Here is a 24452-nt window from a genome sequence, read left to right as displayed (position 1 = left end):
GAGGGTGGTGATTTTTGCTATGAAATTGGTGGCGGTTCGTCAAAGGGTTTCAAGAAACCCTTCAATATCGGTACCAAAACGTAGTTATCACCCTGGGCTTTCAGAATAAGTGTTTACTTTGAGTTTTCTGTGATATATCGGTTAGAAAAGTGACCTGGTTTATTTATTTCAACCCATGTATGCTATAAAATTCAAATATGCAGATCGTATATAAATCGATATTTTCTAACACATATTTTAAACACACAATTTAATTATTTGTTTAATTATTTTAAATTCCTCAATTTAAAATAATTAATTTTAATTATTGTCAAATAACATATAATTAAATCGAGTTATTATACTCTCCCTCGAATTTTTCAAGTGTTTATCACTTATCGAGTGGAGTAGTTTGTGATTATAGTTGTATATCATTAGTCCTTTGACCTAGGACAACATGGAGACTCTACATACTAGGTGGTGAGATCGAGTATAGTTTCGACGTGTGTAGAATCCAATGCATTGTAGTCGGAGGTTCACCGCTCACTTATGGGTGTAAGTAACATATGTGATATTATGAGATAATAGTACAAGAAATCTTTAGTCGGAGTATGAGTTGTGCTTTAGGAAAAATCATTTCCCTAGTTGCACACACGATGTCACTATGATTACTCAAAGATTCATCAAATTCTGATCGAATTTATATACAGCCCTCGATATACCAATGATTGCATATTCTATCGGGATATATGAGTTGAGGAGATCTTATTGTACACTAATTATAATCTAATGGTTCTTGCATGCACTATTAGTGATACCTAGGGAGTCGTGGAATGATCTTACCATGATTCAATATGTGCAATCAGAATTGAGTTTTGACGTTCTTGTAATAAAACAATTGATACACATAATGGAAAAACAAAATTAATCCTATATAAGAAATAAATGTTATTTGAATCACATGAGATTAAAACCCACAAATCATTGCATTCATGAACCATTGAGGGTCACACAAATTTGTATTTCTGTTCTCGCCGAGATAGCCAACTTAAAGTAGTTGAGTTTGATTATTTGTTTTTATGGTGATCAAATTTATTGCTTTTAAAAGTGTTTAAAAGTGGATATCATTTTTGGACATTATGTTAATTAGCATGACTGTTGATTTTGTGAATAGAGTGTAACTGCTTGATTTTACAAAAGATGTTCCAAAATAGACATGTGCCCAAAACTGAATCAGTGGCAATTTCAATCTTCAAAATTTTTATCTTTCAGCATAATAAATAGTTTTTTACCCTCGTCACAACGACAATTTATGATCGTCTATTATGATAATGATAAATAAACAATCCTAAATTGTTTAATTATTAAACATGAATAATCTATTTAAAGGTTGATTAGTAGATTTTGTACCAATTCAAAATACCCAAGGAATATTCTAGAGGAATCTAAAATCAATTAACTAAATAATATTTGTTTAATTATATCTAGTATTTTCAAGAAAATTCTAAACAGGAGATTTGACAAAGGTGAGACACTTAACCATGGAATGTTCTAGTAAGATCAAGATTCATGGATTCAGAAATAATAAAAATTTGTTATCAATAGTTAATAACATACAACAAAAGATAATCAAAATTTGATCAAGAAAATGAAGATCTCTCTTCTCACAATTCTCTCTCCCTCACTCAAAGAATTCAGCCCTCTCCTCTTTGAAAAGACAGCCGAGCTCCTCCATGGGTTCATCGACCACCACCACACGTGGTCGTGGGATCGATTAAATGATTGAAGAATTGTGACTTTTAGTAGATCTTTCGAATGGATTTACAACAAGATTTGTACACGACTTAACATTAGAATAGTTGGAGTAAAGTGATTAAATCACCAAGATAAATCATTTAAACAAACCATGTATGGATTTTGACATCCAAGATTAAGTTTTGATTGTCAAAACTAAAAATTATTTAAAAATTTTAAACTTCCGCTTCTTATTAGGTGCGAGAAAATGATAATCTGTTTCACATTTCATGAATTTAAACAAAGTTTTATCAACAATACCAATAGTAAAATCATTAACAGTAAGATAAAGTGTCATACCAAGCCCTAGAGGTTTGTTTCAGATGATACAAAGTCTTATCTAATTTAAACACTGTTAGAATTAAAGGTTTCAGAGTTTGACAGATTAAGCATCAAAGTGTGCAGAACTGATCAGCTCAACTGAAGTAACTCGAACTAAAGCTATCTAAAATGAAGTCATCCGAACTGAAGATTAATAAGTTAAACAATCGGATGCAATCGAACTGAACAAAGAAAAACTGAATCTACAAAGTCAAATGCACTATCAGTTAGAACTGATCAGGATGCCCCAAGTCAGTTTAACTGATCAGTCATAAAGTCAATTCAATTGATCAATCAAATAGTCGAGCTGCTGATCAGTTTGAGACGCCATCAGTTAGTTCAGCTATCAACCGACAAATCGTATGCAGCAGACCGCAACTAATAGAAGGAGTGCCGCATTAGCAGACTGCAACATCATACTATTGTCAGAAGAATGTTGACATATTCAGAAAGGACAAATCAACGGATAAGTATTAATTAATGCATTCAACGTTACAGTTTGAAGTAAAGCCTATAAATAGCTGAGAAGTTCAGTGAGAAACAAGGTTGTTGATTTCCAAATTAGAGAACACTTGAAATATTCAGTTATACACGATTAGTTGCGATATTCATACAAAAAAGCTCACAATTCATATATATATTCATAGCATTCAGGCTATCTTTTGAGCAAAATTACTAACGCATTATCTTGATATATTTTATATTCTTAGATCAGTTGTGATGCGAAAGAAAATCAGTTGTGTACTGATAAGTTGTAAGAAACTAAGAATTTCAGTTTGTCAGTGTTTAAGTCCAAACTGAAGAGGGTCATTACAGTTTCTGTAATCAATCAAAGTCTTTTACTGAAAAAATATCTTTGTATATAAGGGGTGACGTATGAGCGATTGAAGTCTTCGAACATCAATAAAATCTTCGTGTTCATTGTTTCAGTTATTCTTTAAGTATTCAATCTATCAATTAGTTTATTTCCGCACTCTACAAGTTAACTGACTGATATCGACAACAAGATTATTGAATTCAGTTTATCATTAAACTGATTTACTATTTCAGAAAGAGCCAAAAATCTTAAAGTGTTTATTCACCCACTTCTAAATACTTTGACTCATCAAACCGATCCTAACAAACACATTATCCGGAAACACATGATTCACAAATTCAGGAGGTTGTTCAACATAAATTTCTCTTGTAATAAACCATTAAAGAAAGATATCTTGACATTCATTTGATAAACTTTTAAATCCTTAAAGGCAGCATAAGAAATATATATCCTAGTAGCTTCTAATCTGGCTAAAAGAGCAAAGGTATTATCAAATTTAATTCGTTCTTCTTCCATATATCCTTGTGCAACTAATATGGCCTTATTTATAATTATATTATCATTTTCAACTAGGTTGTTTCTATAAACACATCTGGTACCTATAATAGATTGATTAAAAGGTCTAGGAACTAGATGTCATACTTTGTTTCTATCAAATTGATTTAGTTCCTCTGGCATTGTATATATCTAATTGAAGTATGCTAGAGCTTCATCAATTTTTTTATATTTTAATTAAGAAATAAAGGTAGCATGCAGAATTCATCAATCATTTGTTTTCTAGTCCTTAATGGAGTTGAAGGGTTACTTATGACAAGCTCAGGTGGATGATCCTTATTCAATGCGTAGCATGCTCCAAGTGGATTTGGATCAACAATAAGAACGTGATATTGAACTGGATCAGCTTGATCTTATACTAGATCAGCTTGATCTTCTAAGTTCATATCGATATCTTCATCAGCTTGAGTAATAGGAATGTTTGGTTCACACGGCATATCATTTTTTCTTTAGATCTGAATTTTATCATCACTTTCATAATAAAAATTAAAATTTTCCACTATATTCCTCAAATAATTTAAATTTGCATTGTGTGCACATGGAATAACATGAGATTCATCAAATACAACTTGAACTGATTTTCAACAGTTAAGGTTTTGCTATTAAAAACATTCTAGACTTTACTAACAGATGAATATCCTAAGAATATACCAGCATCAAATTTAATACCAAAAGTAGTTAGATGATTTTATCATTGTTATGAATGAAACATTCACAACAAAATATTCTAAAGTATGATACTCAGGTTGATTGTCATTCCAGATCTCATAAGATGTTTTCCATTATTCTTATTGATCATTGATCTGTTCTGAGTGTAGCAAGCTGTGTGTTTACAACTTCTGCCAAAAATCATTGAGAAATATCATAGTCAACTAACATGGTTCGATAACCTTCTTTTAGGGTTATGTTCCTTCTTTTGGAAATACCATTTTACCGAGGTGATCTTGCAGTTGAAAACTCGTGCTTCATTTCATTATCATCCAAATAAGTTGTAAAGATTTTATTGGTAAATTCAGTTTCTCTGTCACTCCTTATCCCATCAACCATTGAAGTTTTCTCATTCTAAAGACACTTTAGGAGATTGATAAATTGAACATTGGCATTATATTTTGAACGCATAAAAAAGACCCAAGTGTATCTTGAAATATCATCAATAATTACCAGGTTTAATTTATTCCCCCTAAGCTTGTTACTGGTATTAGACCAAATAGGACCATATATAGAAGTTCCAAGTATCGAGATGAAGCTTTACATCCCTTGTTCTTGAAAGTTGACCTGACTTTTTTTCCCACATAACATGCAGTGCAGATCTTGTCTTTTCAGAACTCAATCTTGGACGGACCACTGACCAAATTGTGCTTATTCGAACTAGCAATGGTCTTGAACTTAAGATGTTTTAACTTTTTATGTCACAACAAATTTTTGTTACAAGTAACAACAATGAAACATGTAAGATCAGATGCTTGCTCAATATAAAAATCAACATTATAAGTATTACCAGTCTTGTGTCTTATCAACACGATATTACCAATGTAATTATGTTTGGGAAAGTTTACAATGTATCAAATATAACAATGTTGGGTTATGCTAATCATATTGTAACACAAATTTTCAAATAAGAGTACATCCTTGATACTAACATAATGGATAATCTTATCCTTGCCTACAGTTTTGCCTTTAGAATTATCTTCAAAAGAGATTATAGGACCTTCATTGTCAATTATTTTAGAAAACAACTTGATATTTCCAGTCATGCGACTCGAGCATCCACTATCTAAATATCATGTGGATTTATTCAACAGCTTTATCTGACTTCCCTCAAATCATATATTAAAAATAATTTCGGTACTCATATCTATTTGGGTCCAAAACATAATAGTAATTTTGGGACCCCATGCTTGAATTATTCCAGTTCCATCGTGTCTCTCCAAAAAGCTGTGTGATTGTGTTGAAATCTCACTAGTTTTGTGTGGTGTGTGCTTAACAAAACTCTTTCTAGGTGTTTCCTTCAGATTATAAAGCATATATCTCTTCTGAACTGGTTTTCAATTGTGGTTGTATTTGAACCTCATAGATTTTTGTCCATCTTGACTCTTATCAGACTAGCTCAACCCGGAATGAGAATCATATACAGTTTTTCTAAGTATATTCTGGAGCCAGCTTGACTTAGACCTCTCGGGTTCTACATATCCTTGAACACGATGCATTCCCTTATTCTTTTGATACATAATGTGACTGATCTAAATTTCAAGCTCTATGTATTCATATATTTTGCTGGCTATTACGAAATCTATGAATTTAAATTTGCCATATTTCAGACACAACTGAGTACTTGTTTTGGAATAACTATAGTCATTATTACTATAGCCTAAGGAATTTTTATCACCAGTTTGATTTTGTATTTCATGAATTTTTCCAAGTAAAACAGAAGACTCCGTCAAAGTGTTGACCAGATTATTCAACATTTTATTTTCAATCATTATTACTTATAATAAAATCGTTATTTTCATTCACAATCATAAGAATATTCCTTTTAGTCTTTAGACTGTATAGCTCATCATGCTTCATACAACTCGAGCTGATAGATTTATATATCAGACATTTGTTTTATGTTTTTACTTTCTCAATTTTTTGCGAAAATCTTTTATACTCCATTAATATATTATTCAGTGTGTGATCAAATCATTTCGTGTAAATTAATATGAGGTGAATTCAAATAAATCATCATTGTTGGATTCCAGATCATCATCAGTCACTCTCACTAGATGCATCATCTGAACTGGAGGTTTCATAATCTGGCTCATCCCATTTACATTTGCTTTCTTCTGCCATCACAACCTTATGTTATCTTTGCTTTTTGAAAGATTTTTTTTCGTCTTTGGTTCTTCTTTTCTCATATGTTTTTTTCTCGTCTTTCTTTGGTCTGGTGCAGTCAGCGATGAAGGGCATCTCCTATCACAACGAAAACCTGCTTGATTAGACGAGGTGAATTCCTCTTCTTAAAAATATTATGACTCTTACTCATGAATTTATCAAACTTCAAAACAAATAGAGACATGATGTGATTGATTAATAATTCTGCAGATTTTGATGGAGACTCTTCAGCTACAACAAGATCTTTTTCTTGTTTGTGAAACAAATGACTCTTCTTCATTTCTCGTTCCCAGCTCGAACTAATAAGCTTTCATATTGATAAACAGAAAGTACAGCTCGAGCTTATTCAAATCTTTTGATTCACGCGTGACTATTGTCTTGACATCTCATTCACTTGGAAGGCTTTCATCACTTTCAGTTCAACATCTCGGTTTCTGTACTCCTTTCCAAGAGCAGCCAACTCGATCACAATGCTACTAAATCTATCATCAAATTCATTCATGGTCTCTCCAGCCTTCATCTGTGATGCGATCCCGCCCACGAGATCTTTGATTTGTCCCGATCTTTTAAACAAGTAATCGATAGGTGTGATAATCGCCTCTAGATCACGCGGTCTAGCAACAATTAATCAACGGTAGAAACAATCGCGTTCAAGAGAACCTCCAAAGAACCCGTCCTTGGCAACCTTCGTGAAAATCGATAGACGAACTACAAAAGAATCCACCTTTGAAAGTTCGATTTTGAAAACACCGAAGTGTGTTTGAGAGAAAATCTCACAATTTGATATCAAGTCAATAATGAACAAAAGTTGAGTTGTTTACATGGTATTCTAGCTTAAATATAGGTAACGAAAACCTAAGTACAGAAAATTGCATATTTAAAGATATCAAATCTACTTGCCAAAATAATTAAAACTCTAATTTAGGAAAAATCTTCTCTCCAAGTCGTAAAGGACACGGACCCCGTGTACATGTCCGGAAGAGGGTCCGTGTAGGCACTGTAATTTTCACGTCTCGAAAGTAAGGGACACGGACCCCGTGTACAGGTCCGTGTAGCCTCGGTCGTTCACAAAGATGCTTGAAGAATGTTCCTTTGGCCCCCCCAATGCGCTAAGTCGCAAGCTTCCAATTCATTTTCTACTTGATTGTGATGCAACCCGAACCCTCTGAGACTTGTTTTCAAGCTTTCATTGTTGGATGAATGACAACATTCAACACCTTCAAGCGTACTCTCAGATTGGTTTTTGGAACGCATAGTGGCTGGCTAGATTCATATCAATCTAGATGTTGTCGAATTTCTGGATAGCTATCATCAGCTTGTTCTTCATGGTCTGATCGCTCACTTCACAAAGTTGAGTCAGTTTCTTCTAGATTTCTTTAGCTGCAGAACATGTTTTAGTCTTTCAAAAAATATTTTTTTCAAAGGTTTTGTAAATGATATCTATGGTCACATTGTCCAGGTTGACTTTCTTTTTATCCTCGGCAGTGTAACACCCCAAGTATTTGAAGAAATGTGCTTAGTATTGGACACTAAGGAACAAAGGTACCATATCTACAACATCGTCATTTATAAAAACTGATTATACAAAGACAAAATGTATTTCTACATATATATGTATATATATAGTTATTTAAAGGTTTCTTCATAGGTTATACATATTTGATAGTGTTGGTGAAAACCCATAAACCGCAGAATCCATCATTATAAATCATCAAGAATTTGACTGAAATCTTAAGCGGAATCGTACCTGAAGCCATAATCCTGAATTCTTTAAAACGTGTCTTGATCTTCCAGATCTACGCGCTCTTTCCTTGAGAGAATCCTTTAGTTTCTCTTCAGAACAATTTTCTTAATGGGGGAGAGAATAGTGAAAGTGACAACGCGAGATCTGGGGACCATGACCCATATTTATAGATAATGTTTATCAATATCTTCTGATATTTCTGTTTTAGCCCATCATAAAAACAGAAATTACACTTATGTCTCTACACATTAAAGGCCCACAGCCCATTAGATACATTAAAGCCCAATAACCCGAAACATTAATTGATCACTTTATTTTGGGCTTAACTTAATAGACAACCCACAATACATAATTATTCACATATAAGCCCATATCAATAAATTGATCCAACAATCTCCCACTTGGGCTATATGTGCAACTTTATAATTATGTTTGTGAAAATAACCTTATGAGCTCAAAATTGTTGTCATTCCGAAATGTATCTATTACCAATCCGGTCCATCAATCACATCAACATAGGATCAAAGCAGTCTTCGCTACACTCAAGGTAACTAGACCCATCAATGGTCACATATGCCAACACAACTGAATGACATGGATCATGAAGTGGATGTGTAGCATGGAAATTTCATGCAATGTGACCGTAACATGCCTATTTCCAACTGGTCCTCCCTTTAACCTTATTGAGATCAAACTTTAAATCATAATCAGAGTGTGACTTAACTTGAAATTTATTTCTGCAGAAAATAAATTTACATAAATGTAACTGCAATGTCTACAACTGAAAAGCATTTAAAATAACAAACTCCCACTAAAACTGAATTTCCTCAATTGACATAACACCCATACTAGCAGTGTGCTCATGAAACTGTTTGGGTGGTAGTCCCTTAGTAAGCGGATCCGCAACCATGGAGTTTGTACTGATATGCTCAATAGACAACTTTCCACTCTGAATTCTTTCTTTAACAACCAAAAACTTGATGTCAATATGTTTTGACTTCGTCGAGCTCCTGTTGTTATTGGAATACATAACTGCTGATTTATTGTCACAATGTAATCTTAGTGGCCTTTCAATGCCATCAACAATGCGCAGTCCTGTGACAAAATTTTGCAGCCATATTCCATGATTGGATGCCTCATAACACGCTACAAATTCAGCTGCCATGGTGGAAGAAGCTATAAGAGACTGTTTAGCACTCTTCCAGGAAATGGCACCTCCAGCAAGGAGATAGATGTAGCCCGACGTAGATTTCATACTATCTTGTCATCCAGCAAAATCGGAGTCAGTATACCCAATGATCTCAAGCTGATCCAACCTCCGATATATGAGCATATAATCTTTTGTTCTCTGTAGGTACCGTAAAACCCTTTTGACTGCTTTCCAATGTTCCACTCCTGGATTATAATATCGTCCCAACATTCCTGTCACGTACGCAATATCTGGACGTGTACAAACCTGAGCATACATCAGACTCCCCACTGCAGATGCATAGAGAACCTTCTGCATTTCTTTTTCCTCAAAATCATTCTTTGGGCATTGTTTGAGACTAAATTTGTCTCCCTTAGCCACAGGGGTATCTGTTGGTTTACAATCTTGCATCCCGTATCGCTTGAGAACTTTCTCGATATAGCCTTTCTGAGATAATCCAAGAATACCCCGAGAACGATCCCGATGTATCTAAATACCCAGTACAAAAGATGCATCACCAAGATCCTTCATCTCAAAATTCTTAGCTAGAAATCTCTTGGTTTCATGCAACAACTCTATATCGTTGCTAGCGAGCAGAATGTCATCAACATATAAAACTAGAAAAATATGCTTACTCTCACTGAACTTATGGTACACACAATCATCGACCAAATTCATCTCAAAATCAAACGAGATGATCACTTGATGAAATTTGAAATATCATTGTCGAGATGCTTGCTTGAGCCCATAGATGGATTTCTTTAATTTGCAAACCATATTATTTGTGTCTTTGGACACAAAATTTTCTGGCTGCACCATATAAATCGTTTCATCAATGTCACCATTTAGAAACGCAGTCTTTACATCCATCTGATGAAGCTCAAGATCGAAATGTGCCACCAAAGCCATTATAATCCTTAAAGAGTCTTTCGAAGAAGCCGGAGAGAAAGTCTCTTTATAATCAATGCCTTCTTTCTGTGTAAAACCTTTAGCGACAAGACGAGCCTTATATCTTTCCACATTGCCTTTCGAATCCCTCTTGGTTTTAAATATCCATTTGCAACCAATGGGCTTCGTACCTTTAGGCAATGGGACAAGATCCCATACGTCATTGTCCTTCATGGACTTTATCTCCTCATTCATGGCATCATTCCACTTTTGAGAGTTAGAACTTTCCATGGCTTGACGGAAGTTAATAGGATCATCCTCCATCAATCCAATGTCTGCCTCATGTTCTTGAAGAAATACAATGTAATCATCTGGCACTGCATTTCTCCGCTCTCTAGTGGATCTCCTTAATGGCATAGGTTCTGGAGGTGCTTGAGTTTGTTCATTTGGAATGAGAGGATCTCTAATATTATCTTCCTGTATTGTGTCTTGGTCAAAGTGAGGAATATGATCCTGACCAATGTCCAAGACACCTGTGGGAATATTTACATATTCCTCTTCAAAGACAATATCCCTTACATTATCTCCCCCCGCAAACTCAACATCCTCAAAGAACCTGGCATTTCCTGACTCAAAAATCGACTTACTCGTGGGATCATAAAACTTGTACCCCCTGGATCTTTTAGAGTATCCAATAAAATAACAACTAACCGTCCTTGAGTCCAGTTTCTTTTCATTAGGCTTGTAAGGCCTTGCCTCAGCTGGACATCCCCAAACGTGCAGATGCTTAAGACTGGGCTTTTTACCCGTCCAAAGTTCATAAGGGGTTTTGGTCGCTGCCTTAGTTGGAACCCTGTTAAGGATATATGCTGCGGTCTTTAGTGCTTCTCCCCAGAGTGATTCTGGTAAGGTAGAATGACTGATCATACTCCTCACCATGTCTTTAAGCATTCTGTTTCGTCTTTCAGCAACACCATTCATAGTGGGCGAACCCGGCATAGTGTACTGTGGGACGATACCGCATTCCTCCAGGAATCTAGCAAAAGGTCCTGGACGTTGTTCACCTGAACCGTCATATCTACCATAGTATTCACCACCACGGTCAGATCTAACGCTTTTAATCTTTAAGCCAAGTTGATTTTCAACTTCAGCTTTATAGTTTTTGAACACATCCAATGACGGTACATTTTCATGAATGAGATAAATGAAGCCATATCTTGAAAAATCGTCTGTAAACATTATAAAATACTGTTGACCATTCCAAGAAGCCGAAGGGAATGGTCCACAAATATCAGTATGTATAAGTTCTAAGACGCCTGAACACCTGTTGGCTTCAAATATCCTTTTGTTGGTTTGTTTTCCCTTTATACAATTAACACAATTATTAAAATCTGTGTAATCTAAAGGTTCGAGAATTTCGTCTGACACGAGTCTCCTTATTCTCTTTTCAGAGATATGACCCAATCTTTTGTGCCATAACGCAGCTGAATTCTCACTGATTAATTTTCTTTTAGTGCCTCTACTTGTTTGCAGGGATTCATTAAATGAAGCAATAACATCCAAAGAATAGAGATTATCGTATCCTGATAAAGAACCAGAACCAACCAATTTTGAATCGAGAAACAAACTGAATATTCCATTTCCAAAAGAACAAGAATAATCAAATTTGTCCAATGCAGAAATGAAAATCAAATTCCGTCTAAAAGACGGCACAACAAATGTTTCATAAAGATCCAAATATATTCCAGTCTTTAACAATAATCTAAATTTTCCTATTGCCTCAACTTCAACTTTGTTGCCGTCACCAACATAGATGAATCTTTCAGCATCACTTGGTTTTCGGCAATCCAGGCAACCCTGCATAGACACACTGATGTGAGTTGTTGCACCAGAATCTATCCACCACGTGTGTCTAGGCACTGAATTTAAATTAACCTCAGAACAAACCATATTCAGAAGCATACCTTTCTTAGCACGCCAAGCGTGATAATTACTGCACTGCTTCTTCATATGCTCATCACTGCCACAGAAAAAACAACCAGAACTTTGAGAATCACTAGGATTCTTCTGTTGTTTCTTCGGAGGCTGTGTATCCGCAGCTTCCTTATACTTTCGTTTCTTTCCTTTATCCTTCGAGGTAGAGGCATAATGAGCACTTTCTGTCTTGTCTTGCTTCAACCTTTCCTCTTCCTGGACACAGTGCGAGATGAGCTCATTCAGAGACCAAGTCTCTTTCTGACAGTTATAGCCCACCTTGAACTGGTTAAACTGAGGAGGAAGAGATATCAAAACCAGATGCACCAGCAAGTCCTCAGAGAGGTCAAGCTTCAGTGCTTTCAACCTTGAAGCAAGATGAGACATTTCCATAATGTACTCCCTGATATTGTCCTTACCTCTATACCTCATTGAAACGAGGCTTGCCAAAAGTGTACCAATTTCAGACTTTTCACTTCTAGCAAACCTCTTTTCGAGGTCTTGAAGGAAAGCCTTAGCCGTAGCAATGTCGCTAGACATTGTGCCCCTGAATGTTTCTGGAATGGCCCTCTTCATGATCATCATACGCATGCGATTCGATCTCTCCCACCTTTCAAACTCCCTCTTTTCATCAGAGGTACTCTTATCCGTAACGGCAGAAGGAGAGTAAACCCTTATCGCAAGGTCCAAATCCATGACTCCGAGAACTATCAATAAATTCTCTTGCCATTGATTTAAAATTAGAGCCATTTAACATAGGAATAGAATTTATGTTGGAGTGAATATTTGCAGGAGTCAAATCTGAATAGAGAACAAAAAACCAAATATACATGCTCAACCAAGTATCCAAATAAAATAATCAATAAATTCAAATAATGTAAACCCTCATAAACAGAATATCGAGCACTCCATTAATGTTTCATCTTTGGACAAAAGATTAACTTGTAAGTGATATCATGGCGCAGCAGTCAAACACTGATAGTAACTATCATGTCAAATAACAACCTTCCTTTGGGTCGATTTATTATTCACATGAAAAAACCGAAAAACTATCACATGTTTACCACCACAATTGCATATGTGATTATATTAAATATTAACCTTCCTTTGGGCCGATCAATATTCATATAATTCACATATACCCAAAATCCTTTTGTATTTCAAAATAAAATTAATTTCCATAAAAGAGGTCACTTTGGCGACATTTTATTTCAATTAATCAATTTTAAAAATACATATAACCTTGTCATTATTTGAATTAATGAATATTTAACCTCAACCGAATAAACCTGAACCGAATTTTTTTTTTAAAAAAAAATTTCGGAAATTCCGTACGGTTCGGGTCGACCCGGTTCCGTACGGTTCGGGTCGACCCGGTTCCGTACGGTTCGGGTCGACCCAGGTCCGTACGACCCGACCCGAACCCGTACCTTTTTTTTTTAAAAAAAAATTTAATCCGAATTTTCGATTTTCCTCTAAAATATTTTGTTGAACAAAAACCGGAAGGAAAATCGAAATCTTATACCAAATCTTTAAAATTTTACAACCAAATCTTTTTACCAAAACTGAAACTTTAAAAGATTTGGTTTTCAACCAAAATATTTTCCAGATCTGAAACCTTATCAAAAAAAATTTTCAGATCTAAACCAAAATAATTTTCAGATCTGAAACCGTATCAAAATATTTTCAGATCTGAAAACATATCAATATATTTTCCAGATCTGAAAGCCATATCAAAAAAAAATTTAAACAAAATTTTATTTTTTCAGATCTGGATCCAAATAGTATCCAAAAACTCTAAACAAATCTCAATGATTCAAACATGAATGGCTCTGATACCACTTGTTGGTGAAAACCCATAAACCGCAGAATCCATCATGATAAATCATCAAGAATTTGACTGAAATCTTAAGCGGAAGCGTACCTTAAGCCATAATCCTGAATTCTTTAAAACGTGTCTTGATCTTTCAGATCTACGCGCTCTTTCCTTGAGAGAATCCTTTAGTTTCACTTCAGAACTATTTTCTTAATGGGGGAGAGAATAGTGAAAGTGACAACGCGAGATCTGGGGACCATGACCCATATTTATAGATAATGTTGATCAATATCTTCTGATATTTCTGTTTTAGCCCATCATAAAAACAGAAATTACACTTATGTCTCTACACATTAAAGGCCCACAGCCCATTAGATACATTAAAGCCCAATAACCCGAAACTTTAATTGATCACTTTATTTTGGGCTTAACTTAATAGACAACCCACAATACATAATTATTAACATATAAGCCCATATAAATAAATTGATCCAACAGATAGGAATCAAACTTGGCCTTAATACTTGGCATCAATCCAGCTTGTGCTCTTGGCTATAAATAGCTTCATTTCACTCAGAGAATCAAAAAAAAAAAAAATCACCCAAAAATTTTGGAGAAAAGATATGAAAATTCGGAGGAAAATGTCCCAAAAATGGATAAATTCGTTTAAAAAAATAGTGAATTAGATCAAAAATTCCCCAAAAACTCCTTAACACTCATCTTTAACCCAAAAATCACTTGTTTTGGAAGGCTAATCAAAATTATAAGCAAAATCGGAGAAAAAAAATCATTCTCATAAGGACACAAGTTGCCCATGTCCAGAATTGCTCTTTTCAAGTTGCATTTCATGCACTTAAAATTCTTGTTTACTGCTGTTTTGGTTTCCGTTATTAACATGAAAGTTGTTCCTTGTGTTATAAAGAGTCCATATATGGTAGCCGATTGTCCGAGAAATCATCAGAATGTAGTGTTTTTGGCAACAAAGTGGCATTCCCACCATTCTAAAATTTCAAATTTTGGGAAAAATCGTTTGTGCTTTTCAAAAAAATTTGTGTACAAAAGTTGTAGATCTTAATGAATTGAGTCGTCCATGAAATTTCCGATCGTGCGTCATACCTGGAACTCGGCCACGTGCCTGAACGGTGGTGACCGAGTTACATGTGCCGCTCCGCTGATCGATTTTCCCAATGCCAATGTGTTCTGCATTTAATATAAGCATGTCGTGGAAGTTATGGGAATTTTCAAATTGTTTACAATTTTATATCAATTTCTTTAAGCTTTAAACAAAATTATCAAGTACAGGTTTTGTTTCAAAAATTGAATTCCAAAGTAAAACACTTAATTCCACTCTAACCATGTACGATGACTTTAATTACATTTTAGAAATTATACAGGCTTAGGGATTGATTGTCAAAGAAATTTTGTAAGTATCAGATGGGGTTTACTACCAATTTAAATATGACTCCTTTGGAAATTGGTCTAGAATTTACCATAATTTTCATCTACTACTTGTTTTACATATTGCATCATATTGAGTAGTAAGTAATTTAATTGTCATTTTGATTTGCATATTTTGTTATCTGGTGTACTTTATTCCTGTCTAATTAAGGATCCATGATCGTAAAAAATGATGAACGGAGCTGAGACACCAGTCATTCTACCGGATTTCTGTTCCACCGAACCACACGGCTTCAGCTCGAAAAGTTAGTCCAATGACCAACGAGTTTCAAATCTGGGTATATAGTTCACCTGAACAAAGTGATTTTGGTCTGTCATAGTGAGTTCACATTGGCTCGTAAATAATCGATTGTACGGATTCTACTTGAGTACGTGGGAAAAGTGCTACACCAAATATTGGTGAGAACCACCTCTTTAGCACATGATATTTACTTTGGAATATGGACAGTCACTTCATATTCCTGACATTAATTCATTGTCATGTTTCATTGCAATACACCATAACATGTTGATTATAGTCTTCCTAGAATATTATTTGATTTTGTATATAAATGAAAGCTTAGATTATTGCTCACACTAAGTCTTCAAATACTTAACATCTGTTTTTCTTCTATTTATTGTAAATTTCACATACAAGATAACTGGAGCCACTACCGAAGAAAAATTAAAAAAGGTTAATATGTTAGATTGTCATGTGATGCTCTGTAATATTCTATGTCATATGGTCGTTGTGGGTACGAATTTTTTGAAACAATTATATGTTTTTAAATAAATTTTAATTACACTTCCGCTACTTTTACTACTAGTAATATTAAATTTTGTTGGGCCCCACAGACAGTTTACTCCATTCATGGTTTATCAACCATTTGTGGAGCTCCATTGATACAAGAGTGTTGGTCTCCACGATCTTCATATTTTCGTTATTTATAATATACCACATGTCGTCATCTTTGGCTGACAGATATGTACCTGAATAGAAATTAAAAAGAGTTAATATGTTAGATTATCATGTGATGTTTTGTAATATACTACGTTGTATGGTCGTTTTGTGTCCAAACTGTTTGAAACAATGATATTTTTAAAATAATTTGTAATTACGCTTTCGCTACTGCTAGCATTAGTAATATTAAATTTTGTCAGGTCCCAATGGCAGTCCATTCCATTCTTGGTTTATCAACCATTTTTGGAACTCCGTCTGAGATGGCTACAAGAGTGTCGGCCTTCATGATCTTCATATTTCTGTTAGTTATAACGTACCACATGTCGTCATCTTGGGCTGAAAGATATGTCTGCATCCAAATTTTCCAGTCGTCATTCTTTTTTTTAGAAAAAATAGAGATTTTATTAAAAGATGTCATATATAAATTCATATATCGGAAAAACCCGAGACAATATAATTACTTCTTATTATCGAAATAAGTTTAGAGTATGGTGAATAAACTCTTAAAACAGTAATAGCATATTTTACATATCAAATTGTGTTAGCAGCTTGAAATAATTTTCCAATCAAATTGAGTGACTCGAGCTACTAAAAAGAATAAAAGTGTGGAAGCAGTTCAATATACAAAGTAACTAAAATAAACATAGAATACCAGAACAGATAAGTAAGTGGCTGAAAATAAAGAGAGTCTAGAATATGCTTATGAAATTTTTAAGACAAAGCTTATATGTCTCTTCTTGTTCTGTTTTCAAAAAGATTTCACTTGAAGCTTTGATTAGTACAACTTGTACAAAACCTACTTCAGCTCAGTTCAAAAACTCTCAGAGATGAACCTCCTAGAAAATACACAAAAATATAGATATGTTCATAAATAGATTTTTTTAAAGTTATTTCTCACTACTCAATATATCTCAATTATACATGATGAGTGATAATAAAATTTAAGTGTACAAAGTGATCCTTAAATGATCTAATAAACTTTAACCATATGAAAATGAACTTAATTAGTTGGATATGCAGAGATGCAGTTGTTTTTAGCATTTTTGCAGTGTTCTCCTTCTACAGATAATGGTTCCAACGTCAATAAATTTGAATGGTACTCACATATGTACTAGATGTCGAACAAGTCCTCAGAGAATGCCACGTGTCCTTGTCATCTTTCCGTATATAGTATTGGGAAAATAATCCCCTTGGACATTAGCTAGATATGGTAACCATCAGATCTTTAATTATGTTATAAAGTGGATATATATTGTCCTTTCTGATCATATTCAAATTTAAACTTTGAGATAACTGGTTTTTGTATGTATAGAATGTTTCTAGATCGGTCCAATGATCATTTGATTGATCTTTTTTATGAATTAACTTATTAGCTCAATTTATCCTTAACTGTTGTAGAAAATCGGATCTATATCATTATCCAATATTGATTTAGATCAGTTTACTTAAGTGATAGCTTAAATGATTAGTTTTCTTCGTCGGATCAGTTCAATTCAGCGTTCATCAGTTCAGTACTCTTTAACATATCATATTAATTCCTTAGTCAATCATTTTAGTCTTATTGGATCAGTTCAGTTTTTAATCGTCAAAACTTGAGTCCCAAATTTGATCTTTATAATATATGTTATGATTGAATATAGTGTTTAGAAGTGGTGAATAAGCACCATAAAATACTTCAAAATTTTCTCGAAAAACTTGAATTGGTGTTAATATATAGTTGTTAGTTACTAAAGTCATATTCTCGACTAGCTAGATAACACTAGAAAATTATTTTCAAAGTGTAAATATGTCCGACTGGATCTAGTGAACAGTTAGTTATATTCACCTAGCTTTAAGTTTAATAAGTTGACCTGGTACAAAAGGTTCATAAAATAAATAACACATAAAACTTTATAGAATTAAGTTCAAAGGTTAAATTCTTGTATGTCTCTTTTCCTTTGACTCGGGAAATAATTCACAAGAAGACTTTGGTTTTGCAAAGATTTATAACAATACACTTCAGTCTATGAACTGTTATTAATTTATAGCTGAAACTCCTAATACAAACTTTGTAGATAATAAACTCTTGTTATATGAATCCTTAGATTCAAAAATTTAATACATATTATAATTATTATATGTAAATATATTAAAATATATAACAGATAATGCATGCATGCATCTACTTGACTGAGCTAAGCAACACGTAGGCTGTTCATTAAACTCTTCCAACATGAACTGAATCACAATTTCTTGATCGTTAAATAATTTGACTTGTATTCAATCCTCATTGAACTAAAAAATTATTAATTAAATAATATATGTTCCAAGTGGACAGACATTATTAATTTTAATATTTTGAAGAATTAATTTGACTTGTATATTTGAAGAACCAATAATTTTCATACGTGTAAAATCCATGTAACATACGTAAGTTGACGACCGACTAGAAAATTGCCAATCTTAAATATTCTTCAACGTGTAGTATTTGGTCCTCATCGATTACAAATTCTGTTTTAACATGAATATAGAAAATTGTTATATGATATATATCATGTCATTGTTTTTCGACGTACATTAGGTAAACTACTAGGTTAATCAATTAAACAATGCAAGTCACATCTCCAGATAAACTGCACTAGGCAAACCCTAAAGCGATAAGTTCGCTCGAGAACATACTGATAAAAGAATCCAATCCTTGGTCATCTATATAAATTTTTTATTATATATAAAAATATTTTATACGAGGTGATAATTAAATGCATATGATTATCACTGATATCCAATATGCTATACACATTTATTAAATTATAAAAAATGACATATATAAACTAATAGATAACTCAATAAATCAACTCTCCGAGCATAATTTCACAAGTAATAGATGAATCTATGTATAACACAAATAGAATAAAAATCATCAAAACAAATCTAACAAAAAAAAACAAATTAAATTTAAATTTAAATATTAACACATTCATTTAATAATTATGATCGAATTGAGTTAAAATCAGTCGAATAGCCAAATAAACAAATCACATGATTATAGTATCCCAAATATCAAACCCCAAATCAATTAATAATAAAACATCAACCGAAACATACAAATAAACAAGAAAAATCATATTCGATAAAAACAACACATTACATAATCGACCCAATTGTATAAAACCTAAATCATCTGTGTGGAATCATTCAACAAAGAGAAATAATTTTATTTTTTTAAGAATAAAGATGGTTTTTTTTCACTCGAAGAAAAGTGGAGAAAAAAAAATGACTATTGTTTTAAATTTTTAGCCAGAGAAATAAAAACTTGAGATAAATTTTCAAATAAAAAAATTGAAGGCTCCACCAACTTGGAGATCCTTGAACCATTCAAACACTCTCTTATATACCAATGCAAGACATTTACGTATCTTTCTTCAATTCAGAAGTCACCTTGAAATGACGATCGAGTCAACTATTAAACGTGTCTTTCTTCAATTCACAAGTTGCCTTTTCAAACCGACTTGGAATTTAATGCTGCCAAACTCTCCCGCGTGATGAAGGATGTTTGCTGATTCGTTCTTCTTCTTATCCATTGGATTACATGGTAGCTTGTTTAAAATAAAAATTAATAATATAATCATAAACATACCCCACCTTCTTGTCTTATAATGTATCTTGCACATTTATATATTTAAAAAATAAAAGGTTATTATTCTGTTTAATTATATCATTATTTAATTGATTATCAAAAAATTATTCAGATATAAGGATTTGGATTCGAGAAAATATTTGAAAAAAAAGACAAAAACTTGTGTGAGACGGTCTCCCGGGTCGTATTTTGTGAGACGAATATCTTATTTAGGTCATCCATGAAAAAATATTACTTTTTATGCTAAGAATATTACTTTTTATTGTGAATATCAGTAGGGTTGACACGTCTCACATATAAAGATTTGTGAGACCGGCTCACAAGCTAAGAGACCTACTCTTCAAAAAATATACAACGGAAATCCACTAAAATGAAACCAAGATAGTTAGTTGGGAATTTAAAATTTATGGTCAAATTGATTTTCCAAACTAATATGTGGATTTGTTTTACGGATTTGAAATCCTTAACTTTAAATCGATCAATTTAAATTTGGGCCCGCCAACTAGAGTCGTGACTTGACATCGAACATGTCAGCACTATTTGTCACAAAGTTAGTAACTTTGAGCGACACGTTATCATTAGTATACTGAATTGACAGATAATATGTCAAAAAATAGAAACATGCAATTTATAAGACCACAAATATAATTTTAACGGTTGATCGACATACGTTGGTTACTCGTCCTCTAGTCAGCTTCTAGACCCGTTGGTCTAGGTTTAGATTCATCCCATCTTTAATTCAAATAAATTACATAAAATTACCTTTGAAACACAAACTTTTTAATAAAAGAAAATTAATTTAAGCCAATAAAATAATACATTTGATGTCACGATAGTATTTGATCAACACACGCAATTCAAGTCAACCAAGGAAATTTCTTGACAAACGAAAATTTAAGAAATTTCATGGAGATTCTTCGCCATATCATTATTATAAGTAAGCTAGAATTAATATAAAAGGGTTTGCAGCGGAAGAATTTTTGTACATTGTTGGACAAGATGAAACCACATCATGTGATTATTATTGTGTTCGTTGTTTTTGGTTCTTTTTCAGCTATCCTACTTGTGCTTAGTCTTCTTTTTAAATGCGGCGATAGTGGTGGTGGTGGTGGTGGTGGTGGTGGTGGTGGTGGTGGTGGAGATGGTGGTGGAGACGATGGTGGGGATATTGAAGACGGTGGTGGTGGTGGTGATGGAGGGACCGGTGGTGGTGGCTGTGGAGGTGGTGGTGGTTGTGGTGGTGGAGGTGGAGGTGGAGGAGGAGGTGGTTGTGGAGGTGGTGGTGGTGGTGGAGGAGGAGGAGGAGGAGGAGGAGGTGGTGCAGGGGGAGGAGGAATTTGAGATAAATCGAATTTTGAAATCAAGCTTAACTTTTTCTTTTTTAGCATGCTTCACCTTTTCTTGTTGTAACATGTTGTAGATTTACTGATTTTTTTCCTTATTATTAAAAAAACATAGAATTTATTTGTTTTTATTTTTTTTATAATAGATTTATTGTTGTTTTCCTACTGTCCTCTATTTGTATATAGTTTTTACTATATTCAATGAATGAATAAACATTTTATTTTAATTTAATTTAATTTAAATAAATTTATTGAGATTGCTATATCTAGTTAGTGTTGTGTGATATTGGATAGTTTGAGATATTATTTTATGGAGTGTTTTATATAATGTCTCAAATCCGATATGTAATTCTAGACTCGAGACTTATATCAGATTGGATAGTTTATGATCTCATTCTAAACTTGAAATCTTTATGTAAATAAGTTATAAATATCGACTTTTCTACGTTCAATTTTCCTTTCAATCTAGTGCAACACGTTGTCTTCAAATTAAATTCCCTAGTGCAACACTGTCCTCTATTTGTATATAGTTTTTTTACTTTATTTAATGAATGAAGAATCTTTTTATTTTAATTTAATTTAATTTAATTTAATCTACGTTCGGTTTTCCTTTCAATCTAGTGCAACACGTTTTCTTTCATAAAACTTTATTTTCAAGTGCCATCCCAAATTAAATTCCCTGTGCCAGTTTGTTCATTTTCCCTTCTCGTTCATCACACGCAGGGAGACTAAGAAGAGAAAACCAAGAAAACAGGGACGAATACCATGATAGGCAGGACGAAGCCAAGAAATTTGGTTTTTGGAGGAGAAAATTAATTTTTTTATTATAAAAATATATTAATAATAAATTTGGACTCACAAAATAATTATCATTGTTATATTTGCACATGATTCTAATTAGGGGTGGGTACGGTATGGTATACCGTACCGAAAATATCGGTATGAAATTTTTCCATACCGATACCGATACCGGTATACCGAAATTTCGGTATGGAAAAAGTTCATACCGATACCGTACCGACATCGAAAATTTTGTCGGTATACCGAAAAAATGTCGGTATACCGAAAAATATTTTCGGTATACCGAACTTAAATTTAAAAAAAAATAATAAAAAATTATTTTCGATATTTCGGTATATACCGAAATTCCGAAAAAAAATATATTTCATACCGATATCGATACCGAACATTTCGGTACGGTATCATACCGTGCCGAAATGTTCGGTATACCGATTTTTTCGGTAAGTTCGGTATTTTTTTCGGTACGATTTTTCAGTATTTCGGTATTTTTTCCCCCCCTAATTCTAATAAGAAGGTGATTAAAAAAACATTAATACTAATTTAGTGTAACAAAAAATTAAATATTGTAGGTCTAAAATGAATTATTATATAAATTATAAAGATAGAGCTATGATGTACTATGTTAAAGTTTTTAATACTTTATTAATGACATCTTTCATAGCAATTATATTTAAAAATATGACAAAAAATAATATCATAACCATTATAATTCGATTAATAATGTAAAAAAATAGTTAAAAAATTTAGAGTTTTCAATCAAAGAAGAATCTGTAAATATTTTCGTATGAATAGCCTTTTACTATGTGTGTGTATATATATATATACAGGGCAATATATATTAATTATGTGTAGTAACGTGTAATTTTAGATTTGTGAGACGGATCTCTTATCTGGGTCATCCATGAAAAAGTTTTATTTTTTATGCTAAGAATATTACTTTTTATTGTGAATATCGGTAGGGTTGACCCGTCTCACAGATAAAAATTCGTGACGTGTAATTTTAGATTTGTGAGACGGATCTCTTATTTGTGTCATCCATGAAATTTTTTTATTTTTTATGCTAAGAATATTGTTTTTTATTGTGAATATCGGTAGGGTTGACCCGTCTCACAGATAAAGATTCGTGAGACCGTCTCACAAGAAACCTACTGTTACTATATTATAATAATAATTTTTTTATATCTAATTTTCTACCATTCAATTTCAAAAATTTATAAATTTTATTTTTAAATGTTCATTTTATATTTTTTTTATGGATCACAGACATCACGTATGCCACGGTCCGTAGCATGAACAACAGGTTAAATGTGATACCTCAAAAAATTAAAATAAGCAAGTCAGTGATTAACCAGAAGCATGAATTTAGTAATAATAATATTGTAGTAAGAGGTAGTTAGAGAGTTGAGATGAATTGGTTTAAACTTGTATAACATAAGTATATATATACACACACACACACATTTCAATATTAATTTTTTAAAAAACAAATTGGGGGTGGGGAGGGGTTGGATGGTGTGGACATATAATCTGCAAATCAGAATGAAAACTGAAAATAAATATTTAGGCTAATGATGAAACATGCAATGCCGTTTCATTTGAGGACAACAACATTAATAACATATATTTCACTGATTACCATCTTCATCACAATCTTTTTGTGCATTATCAAGTTTTTGTTTGATACCTCCAACAGATGACCCGAACCGAGTCGATCCAAACCATTGAATACCCTAGCTCGTTATAAAGATAGGCTCGCCCTATGTTTGATGCAATTTAGATAGAATAAACACCTTGTACTGAGTCCGAACTGATCTATACTCGAGAAAAGGCTTTGCAAGAAGGGAGGCCTGAAGAGCCAAGCCATGTCAAGGCCCTCTGAGCTGAGATCATACAAATATCGCGATAAGGTGGGGAACAAAATCGAGAAATCCCACCACCTCCTCTGGGTTTAATGTCGTAGAACTCACTCAGCTAATGACGACTATAGTGGAGCAGTGTTGGCTCGAAGGCATGAAAATAATCCACCTCCACTGCCTTCTTCGAATCAAAATGCATTTACTAAAGAGATGAGAAGACTGTGTGAGGAGATGGAACATTTGCAGGAGACTTGGGGGGTTTTCTGCAGAAGTTATGGCATCTGAGCTTCCCGTCGCTTTAAATTTCCCAATATATAGGAATATGATGAAAAAATGAGATCTAAAAGAGCACCTCTCTCGGGTCTTTGTCACCACCCTAGTAAGGGCAACATATCAGTAGTTTAACCTGATTCAGCCAGGAAGCATCCAATCATTCCAAAACTAATCTTACTACACATATTTGCAAGCAGCAGGAAACAACCAATAA

The sequence above is a fragment of the Primulina tabacum genome, chromosome 9 (assembly GCF_025594145.1).
Source record: "Primulina tabacum isolate GXHZ01 chromosome 9, ASM2559414v2, whole genome shotgun sequence".
Taxonomy (NCBI): domain Eukaryota; kingdom Viridiplantae; phylum Streptophyta; class Magnoliopsida; order Lamiales; family Gesneriaceae; genus Primulina; species Primulina tabacum.
Note: the sequence above shows the minus strand (reverse complement) of the source record.